Source organism: Lissotriton vulgaris, chromosome 1_1 (genome assembly GCF_964263255.1).
Source record: "Lissotriton vulgaris chromosome 1_1, aLisVul1.2, whole genome shotgun sequence".
Taxonomy (NCBI): Eukaryota; Metazoa; Chordata; class Amphibia; order Caudata; family Salamandridae; genus Lissotriton; species Lissotriton vulgaris.
The window spans coordinates 2,089,609,606-2,089,635,453 of NC_141685.1; positions in this window are offsets into that span (position 1 = coordinate 2,089,609,606).

Sequence of the window (25,848 nt, forward strand, 5' to 3'; positions counted from 1 at the left end):
GTATATCGATTAATCTTCCCAATATACATATATTTGGCCACTTTATTCCAAATTCTCCATGCACTAGCTACAACTTCTCCCTTAAAATCCTTATAGTTCTTTGCCTCCGTTTTCCGTAAGAGTAAGCCCTTGGCCTCCTGACCTAATAGAAGCTCATATATTGAAGGTATTGCACCAATGCCTTCCGAGCTCTTTACACTTAGACCAATAATCAAGGGAGTAAGCTGTTTTAAAAACGCCGCCCAGTGATAAAGAATTATGTTAGGAATAGTACGGCCGCCTCTATCATAAGGGAGTGATAATAGCGTAAGCGATCTCCGAATCTTACCATGTTGCCACATAAATTTAGACATAAGCGAGTTAATCAGCACTAACACTTTCTGATCTATGGCTAGCGGAATTGCCCGGAATAAATAGAGACATCTGGGTAACATATTCATTTTTAAATAGTTGGCTCTTCCTATAATGGAGAGATGGAGGCTATTAACCCTATCGAGGTCATCCTTTATCTTAACCACTAGTGGATCAAAATTAGCTTTTGCTAATAACTTAGTATTAGCACAAACAACAACTCCCAAATACGTAGCCTTTTCAGCTCTTCGTTGATCCTGACAAATGGTATTATCGGTGCACAAAATAATCGTCTTTCCTCTGTAAGAGAGTACCCCGAGCAGCTCCCAAATTCCATAGTCACTTTCTCTATTTCACGAATAGCCTCAATCGGGTCAGATGTAGTAACCGCAATATCATCGGCATAGGCCAATACTTTAGTTTCGAAATGACAGCTAATAACAGGCTTAATAATGTTACTTTCTAATAGTTTCAAGATAAGGGGATTAATATATAAAGCAAAAAGCAGGGGCGAACACGGACACCCCTGCCTAGTGCCCCTAGCAATGTTGATACGTCCTGATACTGACCCTGCTGCTAGAATTTTTGCTTTGGGGCGGAGATACATTGACTTAATAGATTTGATAAATTTGGGGCCGAAATTATTGCGATTCATGACTTCCCAAAGAAGGTCCCATGAGACGCGGCCAAAGGCTTTCTCAGCGTCAAGTAGAATCACCGACATCGGTCCCCCCGCGGCAGCCATAGCATCAAACAATGCAATTACCCGGCGGGTATGATCTGTAGTCCCTTTACCAGGGATAAAGCCATGCTGCCACGGGGAGACAAGACGTTCAATGACCCCACTGAGTCTGAGAGCCAATACCTTTGCATATAATTTAGAGTCCGAATTAATCAAGGATATGGGGCGATACGAAGTTAGCTGCTCGGGGGGTTTCCCCTTCTTTGGAAAAACGATTATGTTAGCCTCATCCCAAGAGTCTGGTGGAACACTATTCCATTGAATCCCAAGGAATAAATCATACAAAATAGGACACAGCTGGAGGCTAAGAATTTTGAACAGATCAATCGGCAATTTGTCTGGACCTGCTGCTTTACCAGATAACAATAAAGATAATGCAGAACCCACCTCTGCCAAAGTAATTTCTTTTTCAAGCTCTTCCCTGGTGGTATCACCTAGAAGCTTCATAGCCTCAGAATTAGTAAGAAAATTCTCAAGATAATCTGCTATATCATTTTCGGTAGCTGGTACTTCCTCCGAGTAGAGGCTCTGATACTACATTTGGAATTGATGACTGATGTCTGTCGCATGAGTAAATGTCTGCCCATTATCTACTATTGAGGAAATGCTATTCCTAACATTTTTCTGGCGCGTACGAAGTGCCAGCTGCCTACCAACTTTCTCTCCACTTTCATAAACTTGTTTCCTGTGTGCTTGATATGTTTGGGCGGCTTTCTGACTGAGCTTAGTGTTTAGTTCAGATTTCAACACTGCTACCTGAAACATCAAGTGCCTGGCTTCTTGTTTTTGTGTAATTCTAACGGTATGTTCTTCCTCAGCTCTGGCCAGGGCAGAAATGTTCAATTCATATTCTTTTCTTAAGATTCTTCCGGCTTTATTTTGGAAACTAATGGTTTCCCCCCTTAGTGCAGATTTGTAGCAATCCCATACAATATTTCTTGATGCACTAAAGCGATTCATATTGAAAAATTCCTCTGTCCAGGCTTTAATATGATTAATGTACTCATTGTTAGATAGCAGCTTTCTATCAAAAGACCAAGAGCATTGCTGAGTGAAACTGGCATCGTGGGTGGTTGACAATACTAAAGGATTATGATCCGAGATTATTTTAGGCGGTTTATTTATGAATGAATAGGATGCTAGATCACCAGAGGTAACAATGTAAATAACAATGACCCCCTGTTCGGAATATCAATTCTTAAGGCAGGGAAATACACAGTGTAAAGATCATGGCATAATATTAACAAAATATGCGGGAGAAAGTACATGAAGGAACCACAGAAGCAAATAATTATAAAAAACTTTGTTTCATTTAATAGATATACAAATATTCATGTTAAAATCAAACAATAAAAAAACATAAGTCCAGAAAGAAATACAAAAAAACAATTGTACAATTTCCATACAATATAGTCAATAAAAAACATATAAAACAGTGGCAATCAATATTGTTCGACGCGCGTTTCGACGTTGCAAGGGACGCCTTCTTCAGGAGCCACAAATTCTATCTGAAAAACATCGTTTATTCAAAATTAATAAAAACAATTTGGTAGCCTTTTTATTCAGAAAATCATATATTAATTACGCCAATATAATAAACTATTAATACACACAATTCGAAACAGGTCCCTTAATGACACTCACTCCCTACTTGTATAGCAGACTAAATAGTGCTAAACAAGGTACAAAACTAATATTACTATATTTGAGCAGTTGTAATTAAGTGGAAGATGATCTCTACAGAGCAAAAGGGTAATGTAAACTGTAAGATGACTTACTTTCTCAAACATAGAAAATAGATGAAGATTACTGGTTGGAATTCAGTATAATCATTAGTACCCAAAACTAGGGGTGTACCTGTTTTAATGGTCTCTACCCAACATCTAAAAATCACACAATCTACTTAGATGGTCAGATATGCATTCAGAGTGTGATTATTTGCAGACTTATATAACAGAAAAGGTTTACCTAATTTCACTTTTATTCCCTGATATCTCCATGACGTATATATTTTAGAATGTAGAGATATGTTTCAGGTAACAAGAAAAGCCAACTCTCGAATATGAGGCCCTTGAAAGTAGGTATTTAGAGATGCATAGCAGATTATAGCATCCTATGTTTCAGTTAACAAGGAAGGCCAACTCTCGAATATGAGGCCCTTGAAAGTCGGTATTTAGAGGTGCATAGCAGATTATAGCATCCTATGTCCACACTATTCAAACTTTACACTGAAGGATATGCAATGGATTAGTTAGTAATTCAAGGCATATATTGTTTTACGCCTAGGTCTTTTAACTCTGGGCCACTTACCTAGTATTAGTTCCTAAGAAAGATGGTGTAACAGGGACTGCGCTTTCTTTATCTTTCTCTTTCTCTGTCCCTCGATTCTAGTCTTTCATAAGATAATACAATAGGAGAAAGAAAATGAAAACTATCAACTGTACTGCTGAGTAAATTACTATAATGCACAAGGGATTTATAAAACAGTACACATCATGTCAATTAGTTTAAGAAAGGCTTAAGGGCAGTAAGGGTAATTGTGCCCTGAAGTCATAAAACAATTATTCAATGCTAGCCGATCAGGTACGTGCATATAAACGGTATCTGGTGTATATTTCGGCTGATCACTTCAATAGTTTATTGCTTTCATGTTATGAGTACCTGAGTGAAAGCATAAATTTGCAATATAAAGAGAACGGGTACTCAGTGTATAAAAGGTAGCTATTGTGGTTGAAAACTTTTATGGCAAGAGTTGTTGAGCTGTGCTTACCGTTACAAATTATCGCTGGCTACTTGCAGTAAACTTACAACATCTAGCTCAATCGTTGCTGTATCCCTTTATCCCTTTATACGACTTCCATATAGCTTTTCATATAAAAATGGATCTAAATGCAGAAAACAGGGTACGAAAATAGTCAAAAAAACGAGGAATGTCTCGTTAGCTGGAAAGATATAGATGGGCTTAAAGAGTTCTCCAATAACAAAATATCCTTACCGATGAGAAAACAAAATGTTGCTTTTCTTGTATACGGGCGCTACAAAGATGATTGTTGGCGTCCCGTGGCCGCGTTAGTTACCGTGTCCTTTTATAAAAACTTCTACTCACATGGAGTGGTGCTAAATACAAAACTACGGTGGAGTAAATGTTATAACATAATCAATGAATTACGTTCCTGGAGCCACATATCCTTACCATGAGAGAGACTGTATGTCGCTAGTATTTCATCCGGGCACTGCAAAGGATGATTGCCGGTGTCCCGTAGCCGTTACAAAGTACTATCACCTCGTATAAGTACAATTCTAAATGTAAAAATAAAATATATCAGTCAGAGACCAAGATTGCCTACGGTTATCAGGGACTCTAAAAACCACGAAGGTTAGCCCAGCGAGAGAAGGTGCTCTTACCGGTAAAGAAGATCACGTACTGCTCATATAAACCCACGGGCACCGCAAAAGATGGCTGCTGGCGTCCCGCAGCCGTTGGGAATAATATCACCTGTTGCGTACGGAGGCCCACCTTTATATGTGAACCACTGAGATCGTCTTAAGGGATGACGTACCACGTTAACGTCCATTCTTAAAGAGAAATACCTCTCAGTTCATTACAAAGGCTGGATGAAAGAAGAAGATCGAATCTTATTGTTATTTATATTTAATCGCATGGGAAAACTACTCATATATACATGTATAATGGGATTTTTGATATTGTGTATTATCATAGCTATCAATCCAATCAATAGCTAACCTGGTATAACGTCTACAGTCTCGGTCGATAGAGATCTGTATATACGGCGGTGACTATAGTATAATGCCGATTAAGAAAATGAAATAGCCAGGGATGGATGGAAATAAAACAAATAGATATAATACCACTAAGGATATGTTCATATGCATTGTCAGATAAAAGTATATTCTCTTGATGAAGAATACTTTTTGAAGAATGATCGGTCGGGTGTAATTGTGCATAGCAAGTCAGTGCACAATCTCACAACGGATGTCCCTTATTTTCGATTCCAATTTACATCAGAGGAGTATGGTCGGTCCACTGATGATTGGCAAAAAAATATTTTAATAAAATATACAACCAATCAATATGTATGTTATTAACGGTTCTATTATGACTTTCGCTACCAGTACTAATATGAATTGATGAAACAGAATAAATTAATCAATATTTACTATTGAATGTAGCCAATTAACACATCAGGACCAATATATTGTTCGCCAAAAAACAAGTATATGGAAGAAGACAGGGACATCCATCGGGCGTAGCTACAGTACAGCATTCTCCCATGGAATTTTACTGTTCAATCCCCTTTTGAATGTGTCCAGAACAAAAATCCAGTAAACCTCTTTTTTCTTCCTAATGGCACATCCACCTTTGCTGTCTGGTGTCTTTATTTTCTCCAAGATGCGCCAATGGAAATCGTCCGGTTTGTGTTTTTTTTCAAGAACATGTTTTACTAGAGGCGCAGTCAGTTTATTCGTCTTTATCGCAGATCTATGTTCGGTTAGACGTACTTGGATGGATCTGCAAGTTTCGCCGACATAGCCTAAGCCACACGGGCAACAGATAAAATAGACCACATTTGTGGTTTTGCAATTCCACAAATCCTTTGCTTTTACCACAAATCCATTGTGGGAAAACTCTTCACCACCTAGGATATTCTTGCATGATTTGCAAGCGGAACATTGGACTGTTCCTCGTACAGGAAGGTTGCTAACTAAGGATCTCTGCATACAACTGACATTGGATTGTTTAGCATTAAATCTAGAATGAACAACAATCTTGTCCTTTAGGTTTCTATTCCTCCTATGAGCAAATAAGAGTTTTAACAATGCTGAATTGGAGGTCGGATTGCAATTAAGGATATGCCAGTTGGCATTGAAGATCTGTTTTATACGTTCATTCATTGTGGAGTGTGTGGTTACACACACAAGTTGATCTTTCACTGGTTGTTCTTTTGGAGCTAACAAGGCATCGCGATCAAAAAAGCGTGCTCTTTTGTATGAATTTCTTATTAGTGTGTGTGGATATCCACGATCCAAGAACTTCTTTCGCATTATCGCTGCCTGTCTATCATAATCCGCTAAATTAGTACAATTCCTGCGGACTCTTAGAAATTGAGAGAAAGGTATACTCTCTCGTTGGCTCCGAGGGTGGAAACTGCTAAAATGTAGCAGTGTGTTGCGTGCTGTTGATTTAACAAATAAATTCACCTCCAATTTCTTGTTATTTTCCCGTATTAACAAATCCAGAAACTCCACTTGGTTTTCACTGTATTGTGCTGTGAACCTAAGGTTGTCATCAGTCAGGTTGATCCATTCAAGGAACTCAAGAAGGGAATCTTTCCCATTGGTCCAGATAAAAAAGATATCATCTATATATCTGGACCAATGGGAAATCGATTCGAAGAAAGGTGCCACTTCATTATCTATAAATTTCTCCTCAAAAAGGGACAAATAGATATTGGCTACCGAAGGGGCAACTGATGCCCCCATACTGACTCCCCTGAGTTGGCGGTATAGGGACTCCCCAAACTCAAAAATATTCTCGGTTAGAACAATGAATAGACAATCAATGAGAAATGTCTTGGGACACACTATCTTTTGTTTGTCGATAAACCAGTCAGTGGCCCTGATAGCTTCATCCAAAGGAATGTTGCTATATGGGGACTCAATGTCCATTGTAACCAATATGTCTCTGTCAGGTATAAATTCGAGATTCTCCACTATATTGATCATGTGGCATGTATCTTTCACATACGATTTGATCATTGGTATATACGGTCTTAGATAGTGGTCTACAAATTTAGACAGTGGTTCTGTGGGAGTACCAATGGTAACACGATAGGTCTGTATGGGGGGTTTTCCATATTTTTGTGTATTTTGGGGAGACCATAAATACAGGCAGTCTTGCTCTTATTATTATTCAAAAAATCATGTTCTTTGATGTCAATGTCACCATTCAATAAGGCCTCATTAGTTAAGAGGCTAATCTTTTTAGTGATATTATTGACAGGATTGGAATTGATTTTAAGATAAGTGGAGCTGTCATTTAACATAGTAATCATATTGTGTTCATAGTCAGTGGAATTAAGGATCACAATACCTCCACCTTTGTCGGCTCCCTTAATAATCAATTTTTTATTTTCTGATAGTTCCTTCAGGGCTACTGATTCTTTTCTGTTTAGGTTATACAGAGGTTTTGGAATAAACTTTAAAGTCCTTTCTAATTTCTGGAGGACCACTAGCTCAAAGGCTGCCACTTCTGGGCCCAATTGGTCCAGCCCTGGAGTAATAGTGGAGGGTAGCGTTATTTCTCGTTGCCTCTGTTTCGATAAATCGTAATCAGTATCTTCTTTATCCTGGAAAAACTTTCTAAGTCTGATTTTTCTACAGAAGGCTACAACATCTTTGTATAGCTCAAAAGTATTAACCCGTGTGTGAGGTACAAAGGAAAGGCCCTTTGACAACAGAGCTTCACTATGGTTATCAAGTTCAGTGGAAGACAGGTTGAAAATAGGAATTACATTCCTTGTCCCCAATACTGTCTGTTCCGGGTTTCTCTTATGAATTGGGGTTCTTGTTGTTGATGTTGCTGCTGCTGATGTTGTTGATGTTGAGCTTGATGTAGATGTTGATTCATTTGGAAGTTCCCTCTGGTCTGTCCCTGGCCCTGAAATCTCACTCTGGGGCGACCTCGTCGGGGCCCCCTGTTGGATAAAAAAGGGCGCCGCTGTGGTCGAGAACTAGCATAGGAGTTAAACCCTCCATCTGATTCGTAATAAGTGCCGTTTGAGCCTTCACCCTCGGAATCTGATGAGTCAGTGAAGTTGTTAACTCTCTGTTGAACATTTCTAGATTTGTCTGTATACTGATTATGTTGATAGAAATCTTTATTTAAATAAGGATAAGCTACTTCCTCTGTATAAAATCTCTTGTCCTTATGGAGCTTGTCAGTTTTTCCTTTATTCAGGTAGTTGATAAAAGATTCCAGTTCTCTATTGTATTCCTCTATCTTTTCCATCGCCTCATCTACCCCAGTAAGCTGTCTAAGTTTTTCCTCTAAGTCATCTATTTCTTTCTTAATAGCTATTGCTAGTTCTTTTGATGCTTCAACGATCAGGATCATAAGATCGTGAGAACACTTATTAGCTATGAAGCTCCACCAGAGGTAAACATGTAATCGATCCGGACATGTTTTTGATGAGGGTGGGAAAAATAAGTATAGCCTGGGTCATTGGGATTGTTTTGTAACCATGTGTCAACTAAGCCCAAGCTACATACCAAGCTTTTAACAGCGCGGTACACCCTTGGTTTCCGACCCACATATTTCTGCTTCGGCACTAGCGCCGTAAATGATGGCTAAAGTGAGATGTTAAAATCACCACAGAGGATTAGCGGACCTTGCCACGTAGCTAATTCAGTTTCCAGAACTTCCAATACTGCAGGGTCATCATAGTTTGATCCATAAACAGAGCAGATGATAATACCGCTGGCCAATTTAACAATTGCCCACCTTCCATGTGAGTCAGACAGAAAACGTACTCCCAGGCCGAAACAGGATTTTGCAAAAATTGCTACACCCCTGGTATTCGAAGATTGGGATGAAGTTATCAGCAGATTATACCCCTTGAGGCTCAATAAAGCTCTTTTACTCCAGGGAACATGCGTCTCCTGAACGCACAATATATCTACAGGATTTAATTTCATTAATTCGCCCAATCGAAGATGTTTGTCTCTGGATAGGAGCTTCCTACGTTCCAAGATTGAACACTAAGTCTACCCATTGTTTATATAAAAAGATTGCAGAGTGTCCTTAATCAAATAATATTCCTTGTCTTGCTTTACCTCCTTTCCCATTGTTTCCAAAGTTAACATTGCTCTTGCTAATAGACCTGGTTCATTTTTAATTTTTTCTCCCACTCCCCCACACCCCCCTTCCCACCACCCCAAGGAACCCTCCCCTGAACCCTCCCCCATTACCCCTCTCCCCCTTACGTAGGCATTCAGACTCAACCAGAGTCTGGGTGATGTAGTTGCTGCACTTCTACTGAGCTACCGCTCCCCAACAAGAAAAGACTAGTAGAGAAATAAGTACAAAAATATAAACCATGACCGAAGTGGCCCCAATATCTTACATAACAACCTAATGAATCTTAGCTCATACCTAACAATTATTATGAGACATCCACATGTACATTACATAATGCAAACCGACCATGATTACATGCTGCTCTTTCCTAAACATGTACAGGTTATTAATAGCAATACCTATAATTTATCTAAGATAATTAATCAAGATAGGCTTTTGCTTTAATTTCAGACTGGAAGAACTTTGTCTGACCACCATATACAATTTTGAGTTTAGCTGATTGTTCAGGAATGCTAGGGCTCCCTTATCTTGAAATGGTTTAATCAATAAACGCAACCGCCACCGTCTCTCCACGGTTGCCTGACAGAAATCGGGCCTTGAAAAAATGAAAAGTCATTGAATGATAGTTTGCGATCAGGTCTCGCTTTCTCCGCCACCGTCTGCCGTAACAAAAAAATTCCAAAATATACTAGAATAGAATGGGGATACACCCCTGGTTTAGGTGGCAGGTTGAACGGAACTCGGTGAGCCCGCTGTATTTCCGCATCCCAATTCCAGTCTTGTAATTCAGGCATAGATTCACTGAATAGTTTGATAATAAAGGCCCGTATGTTCTCCCCCTCCATCTTCTCTGGAACTCCTAAAATACGTAAGTTATTACGCCGCTGCCTATTTTCGAAGTCCTCAAGCTTCCACTTGATGTCCATAAGCTCCGCCTCCTGAAACTTAATTTTCTCTGAATTCTCAGAGGAGTCTTTTTCAGCCGACATTACCCTTACTTCCATCTCCGTGACTCTTTCACCTATGTGACTGCAGGTTTTAGAAAGCTTCTTAACAACCCCTTGCATTTTGCGCCAAGCTGCACGAGATCTTTTGCTGTCCAGAGCTGTCTCTTCTCTATGTGCTGCTATAGCCTGTAAGATAGTCTCGACCGCCGTGGGGGACATCTCAGAGATACCAGAGCTGACACCATGTCTGACACCAGGGCTGCCCTTGGCCAGGCCACATTGCATGACTCTAGACCCTGCTTTAGTCTTAGCTACAACAGTGTTGGCATTCTGTCTTCCTTCCCCATAACTATCTTCTGAAGAATTAGGGAGAGGTTCCGACTCCTCATCCTCCTCCGTAGACTCATAGCTCTCCGACCATTCCCCCATGACATCGGCTCCGACCTCACCGGTCTCGTCAGAGAAGGAATAAAACTCGCTAAGGTCTTTTTCACCCTCCGGCAGCAAGGCGGTTTGTGGCAAGCTTACACTAGGCATTAGCACATTGACACCTCCGTTCACTGCAGTCACTCCCGAGGGGCTGCTAGGATGCATATGTAGGGGTGTAGTCAACTGTTCTTCAGGAGCAACAGGGTGTGATGTAACTGGTGTAGCTGGTGTAGCTGACAAACTTGCGGGTACGGTCTGATTTGTGACTGATGCACCCTCCACAACCAAGCTCTCTAGCTCACTATGTACCCCTAATATGTTTCCACCAGGGCCTGTAAACGACATAGTGCGCCCCTCCACACCCCGGACCTCGCCAGCTTCCAGCCCGCTCACTCCATCAGTTTCAGCCAACTCACTAGATTGTAAAGACTCAGAAGTCTCTGTAACAATCAAGTTATTTACCATAGCCATAGTTGTGGGCTGGGGTTTGGCAGCAGCCCTTGGGGGGCCGGATGATCCATTAATTAAATCCAGAGTGATATTTGTTTGAGGCATGGGGAGAACTGGGGAACCCTCGTCTAGCATACTATTCTGAACATCATCTGGAGGTATAGCTAATAATAACTTAGCCTGAGGACTAGCCTGAACCAATTGTTTCCTTAAGAGTAAATCAAGTACTGTGCCCCCCCCTGTAGTACTTAGCTTCCTTCGTGAGGTGAGAACCTCCTGTCTTGGAGTATTGTTCGTGGGTACAACTGTTTGTTGCTTCTTCGCCTTAGATTTCACCATTTTGGGCGAGGCGCTGTCAGACTCTTCCCCATCCAATGAGTCCTCTCGTTGTTGCCTTTCAGCCTCTTTGCTTAGAACTCTAGCTGCCTTCGCAACCCGCGCTCTGGCCGAGGCAGCTGAAGCAGCAGAAGCACTCTTCGGCGGCATGACCGGTGATTCCTGAGATTTTTGCGGATATTTCTGCACACGCGGCTGACCAAAAAAGTGAAGCTGCCACACACTATGAATCCGGAATTCTGTAGCAGCGGCTGTATCGGCTGCGATGTCCACCGAAGCTCGGCTACTGAAGCAGGCAGGAATCTGCCAGGAGCGTTACTGTGAGGCGGAGCCACGAATTTCCGCATATGCCCAGGTGAGTTCAAATGTTTTGCGTGGCTTTTCCTGTAACTTATGGGCTGAGACAGCCCCTGTACCATAACGCCACGTATTTTCTGAGCAAAACGGGAGCAAGGTAGAAATGTAGACCACTGGTTCAAAATGAACAATTTACAAAATTCTCAGCCTTCATCATTCAGAAGTCGGTCGGCAGTCATTACAAGTTCCGTCTGATTGAGCGTTGAGCGCTGAGAGCATGGGTCATCTCCGGTCTTGGTCACGATGAAGCGGAGCTCAGTGAAGTGTTGCAGTACGGTCTAACGCTAGACCACCATCTTGCCTCCGTTTCCAATGGTTCGTTGGAATCCTAGACAAATATGTGGATATCGACAGAGGTGAGCTCCAAGAAAAAATCGAGCTGTTGGAAAATGAATTAGAACATTTAGGAGAACTCCAGACCAAACAGAAATTGAATGATGATATGATCAATCATCTATATAAGGAGGAAGAGAAAAATAAAATCAGGAAGACTTATAAATTTAAAAGACACTGCGACGATTATGCAACTGGACAAATATTTACGTTTGCGAGGCGGTATGATTCTATGGGAAGTGCTACAGCCAGTAAACAATCAGCGATGCTGATAATTCCCGGAAGGGACAAAAACCATCAGAATCCCCCTTGGCATCGGAATTGAACTCCGCTGAGGAGAGCAGATCAGAATCCGATAATGCCGGCATGAGACCAGAGTCCAGAAATGTTAAATTGACATTGGGGGAAGAGTTAGAAAATTTTAAATGTAGCCGAAGGGAAACATTGAGACCACGCAAACAGGAACACCCGTAGAAGAAGGGAGCGCAGGAAGGCAAGGAGAAAATCCCGGGAAGCGCAGGAGGGGCAAGGGGAAACGCAGATAGGAACAGATACAGCGGACGTGGTCAATAAACAAACTAACACCCAGGAGGCTAATACCATCATAAATCTGGCAGGCATTGACCTTACCACTGCTGAGGAACAGCTCTAGTCACTCTGACTGTCATATTGTCTGGAATCGAATTTTAACTACACAAGGACGAGGGCGGACATTTACAGGTTCATACGAAAGCTCAAACTTAAAAAGTTCCGTCACCAACGAGGCAAACATGGAGATACCAATGGGGAAGTTATCCCATCACAAGAACTGGGTATGTCAGGGTTATTGAACTCGGACTATGATTTGTTACGGGGCTTGCATAGTTTGGAACTGAGTGACATGTTGGAACCCAATGTTGGCAGTCACAGCAATGTGGAAAGTATGGAGAACACTCAGAAGTCTTAATTGGATGGAACTGTCAAACCGCATACCCCTTTTAAATTAAAGTCAAAATGTGTTCCTATTATGGCCAGGGATTCTATTGATGTATTCAACGAACAAATAGTGGCACAGATAAAGAAACTCAATATACCCATCAATAATGCTAAAACGAAATACACCAATCATGACAGGAAATATCACAAACTTATTAACAAACTTAAAAGCAATCATCAAGTCATAATACACAATTCCGACAAGGGCGGGAAGATCGTGTTATGGCCCCTCAAAGAATATTTGGAAGAAGCGCCAGAGGCAAGGCCGTCTGCGCCTCTCCGTGCCTGGACCGCGCTCAGCGCCAGAACCCCTGGACCTCACAATCGCCATGATGCCAGATTCCGATACAACGCCAACACCCTACACACTCTCAATACCGGACGAGACCACTGCTGCTTCCAGGCCACCCCGAAACGCACCCACGGACCCTTCTCCTGCCGCACCTGCAACTTCACCTGCGACAGAACCACCAAACCTTCTAGGACCGGACCCAACCACCTTCGCTGCATACTCCTGAACACCCGCTCCGCAAGCAAAAACGCCGTTGAGCTCTGGGACCTGCTCGACACCTCCGCCCCAGATGTTGCCTTCCTGACCAAGACCTGGTGGAACGACTCCTCGGCACCCGACATCGCCATAGCCATCCCGGACGGCTACAAGATCACCCGCAGTGATCGCTCCAACGGAATTGGAGGAGGCTTAGCCATCATCCACAAGTCCACACTCCAGGTCTACACCCACGCAGACGACACCCTCAACACCGCCGAACACCAGCACTTCCGGATCCACACTGAACCCAACACCACCCTCAGAGGAACACTCGTCTACAGACCCCCCGGACCCCAGGCTCTGTTCAGCGACTCCATCGGCGACCTCGCCAGCACCCACGCACTCACCTCCACGGACTACATCCTCCTCGGGGACCTGAACTTCCACCTCGAGAACAATAAAGACGCCGACTCCGCCACCCTGATCGACAACTTCGCCAACCTCGGCCTCAGACAACTCATCACTGAACCCACCCACGCCGACGGCCACACGCTTGACCCCCTCGTCCACAAGCACCCATGTCGCCTTCAACCACACCACCGAACTCCACTGGACCAACCACAGCTGCATCCATTTCACCTTCAAGAAACCAACCAAAATACCACCGCTCCCAACAACTGCCTCGCCGCTGCTGGAGTAAAGTCACCAGACACCAGCTGACCTCCACCTCCACCCTCACCCGGAACCCACCCACCAACCCCACCGACCCAGACACCGCCGCCCGCAACCTCAGGCAATGGATCGTTGACTGCGCCAACACCCTCGCCCCGCTCAAGAAACCCTTCAACAGCCACACCAGGAAGAAAGCCACCTTGTTCATCGAAGAGTTCCAGACCTCCAAACGTACATGCCGGAAACTGGAGAAGAAATGGCTCCACGATTGTACACTGGACAGCCACGCAGCCCACAAGGACACCACCCGCAGGCATCACCAGCTCATCAGAACAGCCAAGAGATCTTCCTTCAAAAACCTCCTTGACAACAACGCACACGACAGCAAAGAGCTATTCAGCATAGTGAAGGAACTCTCCAACCCCAGCGCCAACACGAATGACATCCTGCCCTTGCAGGACCTGTGCAACTCACTAGCCGACATCCACGACAGCTTCAACACCTCGACAGCTCAGACTACGGCAAACTCCATCCTCCCCGCGAACACCACCTGCACTAGCCCCCTGACCTCTTGGTCCTACGTCAACGATGACAAGACATGCAAAGTCATGAACTCCATCCACTAAGGATCATCCTCAGACCCCTGCCCACACCACGTATTCAACAAAGCAGACGCAGCCATCGCACCCCAACTACGGAAGGACATCAACATCTCCTTCGAGACAGCGACATTCCCGGAGAGCTGGAAGCACGCCAAAATCAATGCCCTCCTCAAGTAGCCCAAGGCGGATCCCAAGGACCTCACAAACTTACGGCCCATCTCCCTGCTCCCTTTCAGGGTGAAGGTCATTGAGAAAATCACCAACATGCAACTGGGCCGCCACCTCGAGGACAACAACATCTTAGACCCGTCCCAATCCGGATTCAGACGAAACCACAGCACCGAGACAGCCCTCATCGCCGCCACAGACGACATCAGGCGCCAACTTGGCAACGGTGAAAATTCAGCCCTCATCCTCCTGGACGTGTCAGCCGCCTTCGAAACAGTCTGCCACCGCACACTAAGGACTCGCCTCCAAGAAGCAGGAATCCAGGAGTAGGCCCTGGACTGGACCACGTCCTTCCTCTCTGGCAGACCCCACAGAGTCCGCCTCCCACCCTTACGATCCCAAACCACTGACATCATCTGAAGTGTACCCCAGGGCTCATCCCTCAGCCCGACCCTGTTCAACATCTACATGGCCCCCCTCGCACAAGTGGCCCGCCAGCATGACCTGAACATCATCTCCTACGCCGACGACACCCATCATCTCCCTCACCAAGGACCCACACACCGCCAAAACCAAACTCCATGAGGGAATGAAGGACATCGCCGAGTGGATGAGGAGCAGCCATCTGAAACTGAACTCGGACAAGACGGAGGTCCTCATCCTCAGCCCCACCCCCTCTGCCTGGGACGACCCCTGGTGGCCGACCACACTGACAACAGCACCGACGCCCACGGACCACACATGCAACCTAGGATTCATCCTCGACTCCTCCCTCTCCATGTCGAAGCAGGTCAACGCCATCTCTTCCTCCTGCTACAACACCCTCCGCATGCTCCGCAAAATCTACAAGTGGATCCCGACCGGAACCAGAAGAATGGTGACCCAAGCCCTCATCAGCAGCAGGCTGGACTACGGCAAGGCACTCTATGCAGGAATCCCGGCCAAACACCTACAACGACTGCAATACATCCAAAACGCCTCTGCCCACCTGATCCTCAACATCCCTCGCCACAGCCACATCACCCCCATCTAAGAGACCTGCACTGGCTCCCCATCAACAAGAGGATCACCTTCAAGCTCCTCACCCACGCGCACAAAGCCCTCCACAACACTGGACCGGCCTACCTGAACAGCAGACTCAGCGTCTACAACCCCACCCACCAGCTCCGCTCTGCCAGCCTCACCCTCACCGCCGTCCCCCTCATCTAACGAATGACCTCCGGTGGCAGATCATTCTCCTTCCTCGCTACCAAGACCTGGAACCCTACTGACCCATCTGCGGCAGACCCAAGACCTGCTCACCTTCGGAAGGCTCCTCAAGACCTAGCTCTTCGAGGAGTAGCAGCACCCCCTGCCCTCAGCGTCTTGAGACCCTCACGGGTAAGTAGTGCGCTTTAAAAGTGACTGATTGATTGATTGATTGTCTCTGCTGGCACTGTCCTCTAGCATCTATGTCTGCTGGAATTGACCCCTAACATCTGTCGATGCTGGCACTGTCCTGTAGCTTCCAAGTCTGCTGGCAGTGACCCCTAGCATCTATCTCCTGGCACTGTCTCTAGCTTCTATGTCTGCTGGAATTGACCCCTAACATCTGTCGATGCTGGCACTGTCCTGTAGCTTCCAAGTCTGCTGGCAGTGACCCCTAGCATCTGACTCCTGGCACTGTCTCTAGCTTCTATGTCTGCTGGAATTGACCCCTACCATCTGTCGATGCTGGCACTGTCCGCTAGCATCTGTCTCCTGGCACTGTCCTCTAGCTTATATGTCTTCTGACACTGACCCCTAGCATCTGTCTCTGCTGGCACTGTCCTCTAGCTTATATGTCTGCTGGCAGTGACCCCTAGCATCTGTCTCTGCTGGCACTGTCCTCTAGCTTATATGTCTTCTGACACTGACCCCTAGCATCTGTCTCTGCTGGCACTGTCCTCTAGCATCTATGTCTGCTGGCAGTGACCCCTAGCATCTGTCTCTGCTGGCACTGTCCTCTAGCTTATATGTCTGCTGGCAGTGACCCCTAGCATCTGTCTCTGCTGGCACTGTCCTCTAGCATCTATGTCTGCTGACGGTGACCACTGGCCATGCACCTTAGCTGCTCCCCCGCCCCCACCCACAGATATTTTTCAATTATCCCTCGTGGTCTACGCCAGCTCTTGTGCTCCATCCTTTCCTGTGCTTCATCAGATGGCTTTAATTGGCTGCCTGTGAGAGGCGCACTTAAGCGAAATATGCTGTAGAATCATTGACCTCAGAGCATTTCCTGTTGCCGCAATATTTACTTTAGCACTCGTGCGCCTCCTCTCTCCGAGAACAGCCACTTGTTTCTTCTGACGCCAATATTGCCAAAGTGTTTTGTGGCACTTATCTGAAAGGAATGGGTCAGGCCACCTAATGGGTTATCAGCAGCACCACGGCACGGCAGCCCCTGCCTCCCCCTGCAGTGTTTCCGATGCCATCTTTCAAGCCCAAACCATACACAGCCGACGGCTCCTGCTGCAGTGAGCGCAGTGTTGTCTCGGTCGCTTTTCTTAATGCCCTCTACCAACATCAAGTGCAGCTTCCTGGGCCACGGACATGGCTAGGGATGACTCCACACTTTCGCTTCTGGCATGCAAGTCACGGATTTAAAACCTGTCAAGGCCAATTCAGACTTTTATTCTAGATTTGTTTAATTAGGTAATAAAATGTCTGCTTTGGCAATATTGTGATAGCATGTGCTAGAGAAATTCTGTGCACCCCCATTTTTTGTTATTATTATTATTATTACTCATATTTCCAAATAGATTCATTGGATTTTGCTCTTGCTTTCCTCCTAGCAGTCCTTCTAAAGATAGTATTATACCTCAGCTGTTAGAACCTTTCAGTTTCTTCATTAACACTTTAACATGAATTCAGTGTTTAGTGGACGAATGTGAGAGAGACATCGGCCTTTTTGTATGCGCTGACCTGTATACACTGTAAGGGCCTGGTTATAAGTAAAGGTGCTTTTATTGCACCTGGTAAATAACAATACCCTGGGATTTTTCTTTATCAGTAGCGATAAAGAGCACCTGTTACGAATAACATGCCCATTTTGCTGTTTACCACACCAAAATCTGCATGGTACGGTAAATATCATACACATTTCCCCAGTTAAATTACGTGCCGAAATGTAACAAAGTTTGAGGTATTTAACAGGTCCGATAATTATCTGATGCATTAAATACCTTTGTACTTAGTTCTGACACATGCATAAACATTTGTTTATGCATCGATCAGAATATTATGAGCAACTCATAATCAGGGCCTAAATTGGACAGATGAGAAATCCACCATTTTATGACTAGCCACAGCCCTTTTAAACTGTTCAAAAAATGTTATGTTATGAAATCTTCATAAAAGCCCAAAAAGAACTCCAGAGCTAGTGGTCAGCCCCTTCAGCCCTTGACTTGCATATACTGGGCCAGATTCACAAAGGTAAAGTGAGACGAAAGTCTCACTTTACGACTTTGGGTATTCACAAAGGGCATTTACGATTATTTAATGCCCATTGTGAATACCGAAAGTTGTAAAGTTAGACTTTCGTCTCACTTTACATTTGTGAATCGGGCCCACTATTTTCAGTTTGTCGTCATTTGGATGGTCTGTCCATCAGGGCTATAGCCTTTCCTGAAGTGTTTCATTCTGCCCTAAGGTTTTGTTGATGAGGCTTCAAATAGTCCGTTTACTATGCCGAAGATGACCTGGCCGTAGGGGGCCCCAGGAATGTTCCCAGGAGGCTGGAAGGGTGGGAGCTGGTTTTGGAGTGGTTGGGGCTGGTTTTGGTTTTGCAGCAGTGCTGGAATATCGGCCCCAGTACCAAAAGCAACAGTGTTTGTGCGTGGTTTACTTAAGCAGCAGTTCTTCACATTTGCACCATCGCCCAACACCCCCCAAATCCCCTGTGCCGGTCTGATACAATTGCCAGGGCTGCTTTATGTTCTCAGTCCAATCCTGCAGATGACTCATAGCTTGTAATTAGATCTAGTGTGTATTGTTTGATGTATTTATTTTGCTGGCACTGCAACATTTTAATTGCTGATTTATGTTTCTTTTTTTAAGGAAGTGCATGTAGTTTCGATGCATTAGGCACAATGCTATTCATTCATCACCCCTGCATGGTCATTTGTTTTTCTCTGCTCTCACAATAATATGATGTCAGATATACGGTGTAACTTTATTTTGTTAAAAAATCAGTGTTTTGTGCACATATATGCTTTCTTACAGATGCAATGGCAATGCGTGTCTACTGTGCAATATTTTGTTAAATATGCCTTTTATGCTTGCAATTAACAATGCACGCTTTATCTGCTGACTCTTTTTGTAGAGTACTATTCTCTTAGCGTTCAGATTTACTCTGCTAATGCATTACATTTAATGAATAGGCTGTTCTTTCCATTCTCCTGCATGAATGGTTGTGTTATATTTCACAGTGTGCAATATAAGCAATGTTATCATATGTCTTAAGGCTGAGAATTGTAATTATTACCCCCAGTAAACCACTATGCCACTCTATCCATCAGCACCATCACCACAATTAATACCATTATATCCACCATATTTCCCACCACCAATACCACAATACCCATACTTTCATTACAACCTCCACTCCCATCATTAGCGCTGCTGCCCTTACCACTATTGCCACAACCACCATATTTCCCACCACCAATACTACAATACCTATACTTTCATTACCATCTCCACTCCCTTCATTAGCGCTGCTGCCCTAACCACTATTACCACCACCACCACCATTACCCGCATTGCCATTACCATTTCCACCACCTGTATCAGCACCACAATCACAATTACCGCTGTCACTACAACCATCACCAACGCTATAGTCACCATTATCATCATCACTGTCCCCAATATCACACACCACCACTTTAACCACTGACATCACCATTACCAGCACTAGCACCATCAACACTCTACAATCACCACTACCAGCACAAAGACAGTCCCTACTGCTAACACTGTCACCAATATCAGCATCAATTACCACCCTTTTCATCAACATAACCATCATCACTAGAGCCCCTATCACCAAAATCCCTAACATCACTATCACCCCCATCACTACTACCAAAATCACTTTCACCATGGCCACCAACATCACCGCTATGATCACTATCATCACCAGTCTAACCACCTCAACTATTAATAAAACCACCAACATCAAATCTACTACAATCACCACTATCACCATCACTATCAGCACCATCACTATCACAACAATTACCAGTATTTATACTAGCACCATCATGACCGCCACTTTCACCACTGGATCACCACCACTATCATGCCCTGGTGCAGTCTGTCCAAGAAAACCCCACGTCAGTCTTTTCCTGGAGGGTCGGAGAGCAAACTTCTCCCCCTCTCTCCTACAACCTATTAGGCTAGGGTAGGCAGAGGATAAACCTGCAGAGTTGCCTCTGATCCACAGGGCCCTCTTCCCATCTTACACTATATATTATTATTATTATTATTGAATTTTGTACCGCGCACGGTTACCATGAGGCATCCCAGCGCTTATAGAAACCAAGAGCAGGCTACTAATAAAAAACAGAGAAGCTACAGTTATTCTGGGAACAGATAAGTTTTCAGATGTTTCCGGAATCTGAGAAGGTTTGGTTCGGACCGCAGCGAGAATGGGAGGGAGTTCCAGGCGAGCGCTGTATGGATAGAAAAACTCCTGCCCCCTGAGCGGGCTCTCCTGATTCTCTTAGTCTGAAGGAAATGTTTATTGTCAGAGCGTAAGGCTCTTGTAGACTTATAAGGGCGAATCATGTCCTTCAGAATAGCTGGTCCTTTCCCCTGTATGCTCTTGTGAGCGATGCACAGGGCCTTAAAGGTAACTCTCTCTTTAACAGGGAGCCAATGGAGTGCTTTTAAAGCAGGCCTGGCTGACTGCCTGGCCGGAACATTCCGCAGCAGCCTTGCTGCTGCGTTCTGCACTTGTTGCAGGATCTTAAACGTTGACTCTGGTGCTCCAAGAAAGAGCGCATTACTGTAGTCCAGGCGTGAGATGATTAATCCTTGGACTAACAGCTTCCGGGAGAGTTCTGGTAACTCTGGTAAGATATAGCATCTGCTGCGGCCTTAGTATCTGTCTGATGCCCCCACCAACCACCTCAGCATGCCAGTGAGTATAGAGGTGGAGAACACCCTAAGGATGCTGCTACCACAAGCTGCTCTTCCCTGCTGACATGTCTACAGCACCTGCCACATTCTTTTGAAGCCTAATAGCTTTGCACAGTCAACAGCAGGTATGCAAGTTACACAGACTCTCCGCCAGCGCGGGACCTATCAATCTCTGCTTCCAAACAGGGCCTAACTGCATCTTCTTTCTTGTAAGCCGTATTGCCCCTGTACCATCTGTAGAGTCCAGAGTAGGGATGTGAAAAGAGTTTTTCTCACCACTACACCGTGCTCTCAATGGCTCAATCCTGCTTCTGGTATCTCTCCCAACTAAGCACTGCGGGGCATATTAACAAGATGTGCGTTAATAAAAGCACATCGCACATTTCCATATTGCCGGCTATCGCCGGATTTAATCGCTGTGATATTGTGTAATTATCAATGCGCAACACGTAGGCGAAATTAAATCCGGCGATAGTCGGCAATAGGGAACATTAGCGCATGAAAAAAAGCGTTGTTTTCACGCGCTAATGTGTGCCTTGATAATATGGGGGGGTGGATTCAGCTTTATGACCCACACCCCCATGTTATCAATGCCTAACACCTGATCAAAGCAGGCATTGGGAGACCTGCGATAAACGAGTTTATTGCTGGTCTCCTTCTCCCAAAGCCTGTCATTGATAATAGGGTGTTAACACCTCCAACCACCTTTTACATGTGGTTGGACGTGGGAACGCCCACCCTGCTGAGGTTCCGTGACAATCGTAAGTGGTGTTTTTGACTCGCACGAATATGGTCGAGTCTAGTATCTATGAACCGCAAATGACGAGTTTAGTAAGTGTGCGCAGTTTCGCTGTGCTAACTTAAACCGTTCGTTTGTTACGTGGGCTTCTCATCTGTACCCACGGGTTCCATCTTAGATACGGCATCCATTTTGTCTCTTGCCCTCAAGTAGTCAGCGAACGGACGCTGTCCGCTTCGCGACCCTGGGACTCCCAAGATATTTGCGGAAGACACATGTCCTTTGAAAGTGTCTTTATGACGAGGGGGTTGCTACTGTAAGGCAGATGGCGCCGCTCGAGGCTCATCTTGCCGCACGGACTTATTGTCTCAGCCGTGCATCTCATTAGGCACGTCCCTTTGATGCCTGTATCTCGTGCTTCCCGACACCTCCCCTTTTACACCCTTTCCGATCTCCCCACTGTCTCCGTCTTCCTCTGCACCTGTCTTCGTTCCTGTTTCGATCTACTTTACTGCTGATTGGAATTTGCTAATGGTGGGAAGATGGGTTTTTACAGTTGGGAACCGCCAAATGTTTCCGCACTTATGTTCCGGACCTTGTATGTTTCAAAGCGACCAAAGCGACCCCTCTGGGAGCTAGATGTGGGAACTGAGTTGTAAACCTTTGTGTTCAATGTTAGCCTATGGGTAAAAACTGTATAAAAGGAGCGATCCACAAAACCAATTTGAAGCAGTCTCCCCAAGTTGCACGTGTTGTACTTGTCGTGACTTCTGTGTTCCCTGCAGTAAATAAACCTTGACTCTTTGACGCCGAAGGAAGTGTCCCGTGTCTCTGTGACTTGTACGCCGGAGCAGGTTACCCACGAAGGTTTCAGGTGTTGTGCCCTGGCACCGCTGGGTCCAAAAGAACCCAGTCCTTCAGTTGGCGCCCAACGTGGGGCTGCATCAGTGGTACCGGTCCAAGCCCGACGATCGTGAGGAACTTCGTGTGAAATCTCCGAGGGAAGGTGCACCCCGCTTCATCGATCCTGTTGTCGAAATAAGTGGCCCGAAGACTTTTCCCGCGAAGATTCCCGCCTCCTAACGGCTGCGACGGACTGCTGCCCTGACTGTAGACCTGTTTTGGCGCCTGGCGTAGACCTTGGTATAGCGAGACGATTGACGGGCCTTCCTGAGGACGCCATTGATCTTTGAGTTAAGTATTTGTGGGTCGCTCCCAGAATCCTTGGTTGTAAACACTTTAGCGAGTGTTTTTGTTGTAGACACTTTAGCGAGTGTCTTTGTTGTGAACACTAGTGTTTGTTTTTGTTGTACACGCTGTGTGAGTGTTTTTGTCGGTGACACTTTGCTAAGCGTACTTTGTTGTTGTATTTGTTTGACGACTGCAGCCGCCAAAGACCGAGGGTTTTGTTCTTGCTGGGACTTGGTAAATCCCGTAACCCTTGAAGTTTGTGAAACTCGGCTAGCGTGCAAGATGCCTGGTCGCAGTACTTTGTTCAGTTGCTTTAGACCTTGTGGTGCGGATTCCCTGCTGGAGGACTCGTGTCCGATACCTCCGGTAGGAACTCCTACTTATGACTTATATAGCAAACATGGGCTAGGCCCGATTGCTTTTAACGATTACTGGATAAAATATACAAAGAAAGACGGCGATCTTCGTTGGCCACCTCACGGTAGCTTCGAAGCGTCGATCTTAGATAATTTGGAAATAAAGTTGTTCGAACGTAAATCTAGGCCGGCCATGTTTGATGCCTTTCGGTTGTGGCGTAAAGAAGCCCGACAGAAAGAGATCAGACAGAATAAACGTAGTGAGCGAGATAATGTTGCTACTATTGTGAAGAAAGCTGAGCAGTTTCAGCGTGATAAGGAGGATAAGGATAAGGAAGTGTTTGAGAGGCTGCAACGTATGACCATAGATAAATGCTATCCTGCTTTGCCTACGGAGTCGGATAAGAAGGAAGAGGCAGTTGAGGATCCTTTAATGTCCTATCTTATGAAGTCGCCACCTCCGTACGTACAGGGTACCGCAGCTCCTGTGGTCCCTGCCGTACCTGTTCTTCCACCTGTTATTCCTCCACCAGTTCCTCAACCTGCACCCGCTCTTCCGACTGTTCCTGCTCCTGTGCCTGTTTCTATTCCTACTGCTCCTCCGCTTCCACATACTCCTGCTCACACTACTGCTCCTGTGTTGTTAACCCCTGTTGTTGCTACTGCTTCTACTCCTTCTCTTGTTAGTCCTGTGTCTTATTCTTGTCCCTCTACTCGTAACCGTAATTCTCCCATTGCGGCTAGCTTCTTTCAGTCGCTCGGACCTGTTTTTGGGTCTGCTGGTTCTGATGGTCCTCAGAGACGTAGCCAGCTTCCTGCTAATAGAGAACGCGCTGCGCTATACAATATGGCGATGGGTTGGATGGACAATCCACAGAGAAATCCACCCCGAGTTGTTCTTGAAACATTTAGTCAATTCAACATACCGACTCAGAGATATGTGTTTGACGAAATGTGTAAACTTTTACATGATCAGATAGCGGCCGTTGCGCCTGACGAGGTGCTGACCGCCCTGTCTAATCTTCGGCTTCAGTTCGCTACTGGACTGATAGTTGATACTAATGTCCGACGTGCTATCGAGCAGTTGCTGTCTTTTCGTCTAGCTCCTATTCCTCACGCACTGTTTGTTGAGGATCTTGAACGCCAACAATCTGAGTCTGGCCAATATCCTATGCGTGAAGTTCCGCCGGTTTGGGTACCCGCTGATAATACTAATGCTAATGCTCCAGTTGCGGCACATTTCCAGAGAGTGTGGATACACCTCCCATGGAAACGATCGGAAGTGCTTCAGGTGAAACAAACTTTGCCCGATCCTCGCAAAAATCCTGCTGGGTATTATAAGGAATTATCGCAGCTCGTAGATGCTACGGTAATGAATCTTGCCGATATCGACATGTTGTTTGGTAATGTCGTACCGCAACCGGTATGGGCCAAGATTCGTCACCAAGATCACACAAATGAATTAGGTGGTGATTGGGCTGCTATTACGGCGGCAGACGCTGGACAAGCGGCTGCTACTAAACCCGATCAGTTGATTGAACTTCTTCCCCAGCGGATCATTACGTTAATGAAAACGCTCATGCCAGCTATGAGGGTGAATTGGGACAAGTTGTCTGCCTGTAAGCAGAAGAAAGATGAGAGTGTTTCAGACTTCTTTACGAGGTTTGAAGAAACATTCGTTGATCATAGTGGACAGGATATGGGTACTGAGGGTGGACAACGGCTGTTTGTGGATAAATTTGTATCGAACTTATTGCCCGACTTGTGCAATAAATTGAAGAATTCAGAAAGTGCGTGGGCCGTTTCTACCTCAGCTCAGATTCTGGCTACGGCACAATATTATGAAAATAGAGAAAAAGAGGAAACTGACCGCGCTGATAAAAAGACAAAAGAGCTGAAAACTAAAGTGTTGTTGCAACAAGCATATCCGCCGCGTTCTAATCAGAATGCGTCTCAGCAGAATAGATCACAGTCGCAGTCGAATCGATCGCAGTCGCGTAATGATTCCTCTTTCCAAAGATCTTCGTTGGGGTACAATCAATGTGCTTATTGTAGACAGGAGGGACACATTAAATTTGATTGTCCTGCTTTGAATGATCGTAATAGTGGTAATTCGTCTAGAGGAGGCCGTGGTGGTTCACAGAACGCATCACGTGGTAGAGGTCGTGGTGCTCAGAACGACCGTTCTGACAATTCATCAAATTCTAATAACTGTTTCGATCAACGCGGATCATCACAAGGACGATCGGCGCAGTACAATGTAGACGATTATTACGTCGATCAGGGAACTGACGACAGTAATTACTAGGACAGCCAAAGACAAGGAGAGGGAGTGGTATCAGTTCCGGTTGATCAGAGAGGGCCTTACGTCGCAGTTGCTACATCGGGCGTCGTTGAGCCTTTTCTGTTGGACACTGGTGCAGCGAAAAGTTCTATCATGCATTCGAAACTCCCTGGCGCACCTTTGTCTGGCTTAACAAATGTATCCGTTGGATTCTCTGGCGCCCCCGTTAGCAATCCAGTTTCACGCCCTTTGCCCCTCAAAATTGGGCCTCGTGAGCTCGAAGCTCCGTTGATTCTAACCACTGGTTGTGGTGAAAATCTTTTGGGTCTGGATTTGCTTAAACGTTTGTATGCAACTTTGTATTGTTCTCCTGCGGGTGTAA